Here is a 6000-nt window from a genome sequence, read left to right as displayed (position 1 = left end):
GAAATAGAAAGTTGATTTTTTTCTCCCATGCATTCCTCAAACAGGAGTACCCTTTTCTCTTGTTTATGTTTCAATGCCTCAAGCAAATGTATGATTATAAGCCACCAAATCCAGCAAAGTCAGCTGTCATGGCTATTTTGCAGATGGTAACATTAGTGGGAAGATTTCGTTCAACAACATAATGAGGGCTTCAGGTTGTGAATATTATGAGTGGTAGGCAGAAGGACTCTCTGAAGATGCCTATTCTCTAATCCCTGGAACTGCAAATATGTTACATTACATAGAAAAAGGAAGTTGACAAAGGAGTTGAGAGAGGCTCCTAGCTGATAGCCAGCAGACAATGTGGACCTCAGTTCTACAACTACAAGAATGGAATTCTGCCAACAACCTGAATGAGCCCAGAAGGCCCTCCCAGAGCCTCCATAAGCACCCAGTTAGCTGACACATTGAGTTTGGCCTTATGAAATAATGGGACAGAGAAACAGCCAAGCCCACCTGGACTTCTGACTTATAGGACTGAGAGATAATACATTTGTGTTGAGATAAGACTCTAAGTATATGTTAATTTGTTACACCAACAATAATAAACTAATGTGCTACCCTGAAAAGGTAGACTTGAAGGGCGGGTTTCCCATAGCAACAGAAGTGGACACCACTTACAGAGGTGTAAATAACTTATGAGGAAGACATCTGAGACCCCAAAAGTGGTCCAAAGGTTTCAGAAATATTTCTAAAAAATGTGAAGCCTGTTGTTGGCTGTATGTGTGTATTTGTGTGTAAAGAAAACCTTCAAAGTTGGGATTAAAAGTAGAGTACCTGGAGTCAGTATTTCTTGTTTTGAGTACTTTTTATAAACGTAAAGTCATATTTTATTTTGATGTTTTTTATAATAGGCATATATTTAAATGTGCATTTTAGAGACACTCTAATTACACATGTGCAAGTTGAATTCATTTTAGAAATTGGTTTAATTTTTGTAACAAAGTGACAATGTTCTTTAAGTAACCAAGCATTTCAAGATTTAGAAAACTTTTTTTGAATGTATGTGTGTGTAGGGAAAACAGGAAGATGTCTAAAGGGTATGAGTAAATGCTGTGAGGGTCCTATACAGTAGGGCTGCTCTAAGCAACCTTAGAAAAAATATTCCCCAATTAAATACTATTTAATCTGTTTATTGGATGAGAAATAGTGTTGAAGGAGGAGGGTGTAGAGTAGACTTTGAAAAGGCTATAAAGCTAGAGAAATCTAGGGAACATTTACAAAGCCACAGAAGCACACATGAGACTGGTTTGTTCCGGTAATAAGGAAACATTGTGAAGTTTCATGAGACTCTAGTCTAGAATGTACATAGAGAAAGGGTGGCAATGGAAATAAAAGCTAGATTATGAAGGGTCTTGCATACTCTTCAAAGTTTTCACTTTATTCTGTAGTCAATAAGGGCACTCAGAATTTTTTGTTTTGACTATGGGTCGCATTTTCCTGATTTTTAACATGTCTTGTAATTTTTGACTTTGTGTTGGACATTGTGTATGATATACTGCCAGAAGCCTAATTTATGTCAGCTCTCTTTTTAAGGAGTGTTAATTTACTGGTGGCCTCTTTGACTTTAGACTTTGTTAGTTTGGGTCTGGGGATCTTTTGATCTACAGCATGGTCCTGACCCCTAAGGTATGAGCTTTCTGACATTTCATCTGAATGCCAGGGTGTTCAAAAGATCTTCCACTGTGCTGTCTAAACTCTTCTGGATCCTACCAGTTAGTTTCCAGATCCTGGGATACCTGCTTTGGATCCTGCTGGCATGGGTAATATGCAATTTTGATGAGTTTTTCATTCAGTTATTACTCTTGGTTTATTTTTCATTTACTGACTAGACCTGGTAGGAAAAGAAGCAAATTTCTAGGTTCCATGACTCCACAGGAGTCATAAATAGGTATACTTGTAACAGTTTAAGAATAGCCAAAGCCATCTGGCATATTGACTACTGATTCTTAAAAGCATAGCAGGTCAGAATGAACTCAGATTTGAAATTGGTAGGGTCAAAACACCCTACTTCTTTCAGAAACTATTGCTAGATTTTAAGAAGCAGTAGGAAAGAACACAAAAGTAATTTCTGACCTTTAGAGTAAAAGATGATAAGATGGTGTTCTAGAATGGCTATGCTTCAAAAACAAATTTTATGGACACAAATACTTTTCCCCTCCTAGAAATTTAAGTGAAAAAAAAAAGTTAATAGTAGCCAAACCCTTGAAGAGAACTTTACAGCTTTTCCCACTATAAACTTTGTTAAATGAACCACATTTTTGGAAAACTTACTGTCAATAATTGCTGATGCATTATTTTAAGTCTCAGTCTTCTGAAAACAAAAATTTATCTGTAATGAGGTTATCTTTTTGACTGCATAGTTTATTTCTCGGTGTGGTATGTTTTAAAAACAGACCAACTTGTCCCATGGGGTGTAGAAATCAGAGAGGAAAGAGAGAAACAGTGTGTGTAGGAGGCTTCACCCTAAATGTCATACTGAATGTTGATGCAAAGGGTTGAGTGTAGTGGGTATGAGGAAGGTACATGTCAGGAACCCAGTCTTCATGTATGAAATACATTTTGCACTGTTTCATATTTCCAAAAGTAAATCTTAGTGTGCTGGTAGCTGTGCAGGCCAGGAGGCAATATTCTTCTGCCTTCATCATCCCAGGGCCAGGTGCCAGGCAATGAGGGACCACCTCTGTGGCCCAAAGCCCACTGAAACTATTCAAACTAGCCAATCCTAAACTGTTCACCCTGCCCTGCTCTGCCTTTCCTTTGGAAACGCCATTACAGGCTGTGACCTAAGCCTTCCTCTCACTCCTGTCTCCTACCTCCTGACCATCCCACAGTGGTTGGGCTGGCACGCCGTGCCTCCCATCCCCAGGACCTGTGAGTAAAATAAACTGTTTTGCCCTGAGCTTTTCATCTGTCTCCTCTTGGGGCTGCACCTGACTGACCATCTCATAAAAGAATACGAAACAAAGCTTTTTTGCAAAAGCAAGTTTTAATACTTGTTTGCCTCCCAAGATTTCTTCTTTCACATTATTTTTAGCCTCTGTGGATTTTTTACTTTCTTGCCAACTTCATAATTCCTTTGAAAAGTTTGTTTTAAACATTGTTTTCATCAGTTTGAGGCTTTTTTTTTTGCATGAGGAACATTCATAGTATCTAATCCATCATGTTGCCAGAAATATAAGAACTGGGACAATTTTTTGAAGGTCACTTAATATACTGAGTCAGGCCATCATATGAAAAAAAATAATCTCTAAAGAGTAGTTTTACATTATTACTTTCTGTCAAATGTGAGCTATGGCCACTCCATTGCTCTGAGTCCTGGGATGTCCAGGGAACAAGGGCAAATTTAACTGCCACACCACACAGCAGCTACTTTGAAACACATGACCAACACAGAATGATACATAATCCCAAGATGAAGTGATGGCATTACCAAGTGCCCTGATGATGAGAGAGTACTGACACACTGAGCTGATACACAGGGCAGCAGGGGCTTATGGACAGGCAGCATATGCACAGGCAGAGGACCATGGGAAGGAAGGCTGTGAAGTCAGCCCAGCCGCCTACTGCATGTGGGATCTTGCCCAAGATTATTAAGTCTTCCGAGCCTCAGTTATCTCGTTAATGAAGAAGATATGACTCAGACACATGAAAGCTCGCTGACATAATACTTTACATTTTGTATGTTGCCAATTATATCTACGTACCAGGTATGACCACCTTCACTCATGTGGATTTAAAAATGATCTTGAACATTTTTACTTTTATTTATTTTTTTGAACAGTTTTACTTTTAAAGATTAAAACTGTTTGTTGTCTCATGTGCCAAATGAGGAAGTCAGACACTTCTCTCTTGAGAATGATTTGTTTCCTAAATTTGCCAAGAAATTTATGGAATTATTCAGCCCAGAGAGGCTGGTTACTCTTGCCTCTACCTACATGCAGTGAGAGCACTGAAGATGTGAAGCATGCCTCAATTTTTGGCAGGCCGTGCCTTCTGTTTTGACCATCGTGTCACGGTAAAAAACTGGTTGCATTGTTGCATGCACCTTTGTCTGTTATTGTGATGTCTAGAGCCCCACAGGAGCTGCTGTTGGTCTTTGAGGTAGGAATAATCCCCTTCCTCAACGTCAGTCTCAACCAAGTGTGCACCATGCTTGGTGTTTGAGATGAGTAGTTTCTGCTCACACCCTGGGCCTTTGTGGGTGCCCACCAGTGCCCTGTCAGCTACAGTGATGGCAGCAACACAGTATAGCCTGCCACACTCTGTCATGACTCACAGTCACACGTTTCTTGCCTTCCCTCACCTGGTTTTTGAAAATCACTAATAAAGAAATACTTTTCCAAAGTGAAAAGCTATGTCTTCCTGGGAAAACAACTGGCAACTTCCAAATCACGTTCTTTTTACTAATGTGCCACCTGACTAGGAGTTCAGCTGCACCATTACCTTGCTCGTCAATAGCGGTGGTAGAATGGGGAGAAGGAAAAGGAGATGGTATGGTGATGTAATAACTTGAGCAAGTTTCTTGACTGAGCTTCCATGGGACATTCATGGATGAGAATCCCTTGGGGAAATCCCCTTAAACTAGAACCTAAACCCACGACACTATTTTTCTTACAAGAAGAGTGGTGGCTAATTAACCACGACAATGTTATGAATAACAGGGAGTTAAGGCCAATTGAGAGGTTGCATTTTAAGATGGGTTGGTGAGCATGTAATATGGATTTTAAGCAATCAGTATTGCTTAAAGCTTTTTAACTTAGAAATACTGCTCGCTTGATGTTAATGTTCCTATAAATTTTTTTTTAAAGTTTATTTTTCATTATTTCAATAAATTTAAAAAATAAGTTGGTTGTGGATCCACAGTTTCTACCCTGAGTGAGTGATCTCCTTTTGCCTTTCCTACAGATTGGTCCTAGAAACTGTGGGAAAAAAATGTCCTCTCTCTTCTGCCCATATCTCCGAATGATTCATGCCAACTCTTTGCATAATAGAAGAATCCTATTTTTAGTGGACTTGAAGCAGCAACTCTTGGCACATTAGTCAGAATAGGCTCACTGCTGTAAAAATAGCCCCCAAATCTCAACAGTTTAACATAGTAAATGTTTCTGTCTCCCTTACATCACATCGAAGGGCAGACGGCACTGGGACCCAGGATATTTCAGCACCACTCTTTTCCAGACTCTTAGGCTTTCTTCACAAAGCTGGCTCATGGAAAGAGAGAGAGGGATGGTACAGGGAAGGTGTTTCACGGGTCCTGCCTGGAAAAGGACACACCTCACTTTTCATATTCCACTGCCAGCACTTATCCATATTGTCAGGACTAAGTGCAAGGGAAGGTGAGATGTGTAGCCTTGTAAATGGTCAGAAAGGAGAGGAGAACATGGCTACTAAGTCTCTTCCATTGTTCATCCCCTTAGTCATCAAATATCCATTTCATTTTTCTTCACACTCACCACTCTTGGATACAGACAATATAAATCCCATCCAGTCACTATATTCAACTCAAAGTCCAAGGTTTCTGGGCAGTATTCAGTTCTCTTCTTCAGGTCCAACTATGGCATTTTGTGGCTTGGTAACAACCTCTGAATGAAAGAGAAGACATCTATCCAACCCACCCCCAAAATATTATAGTCGATCAAGGGCAAGTTGCAACAACTGTTACTTACAAAAGGGAAAAATATGAGCAGTACACTCATCAACGATCCACAGCAATTCTGAAATCCCACTGGACAGGCCCTATGAATGTGTCCTACCATGGAAACAGGAAGTTCTCTTAGTAGACCCTAGTTCTGCTTCCTGGGAGAAACACCTTGTGCTTTTAGCAACGTGGCAGTTTCATCTTCCAGTGGGAGTTTCTTCCTTGACTGTTTTTTCTCCATGGCCACATCTGAAGTATTGTACAATATTCTCTCCTCAAGTCTGCTCAGGCTTCATAGCTCTCCTCCTGTTAGTGCAATA

The sequence above is a fragment of the Hipposideros armiger genome, unplaced genomic scaffold (assembly GCF_001890085.2).
Source record: "Hipposideros armiger isolate ML-2016 unplaced genomic scaffold, ASM189008v1 scaffold_137, whole genome shotgun sequence".
Lineage (NCBI taxonomy): Eukaryota > Metazoa > Chordata > Mammalia > Chiroptera > Hipposideridae > Hipposideros > Hipposideros armiger.
The sequence above is the reverse complement of the archived record's forward strand: the minus strand, read 5'-3'. Positions refer to the sequence as shown.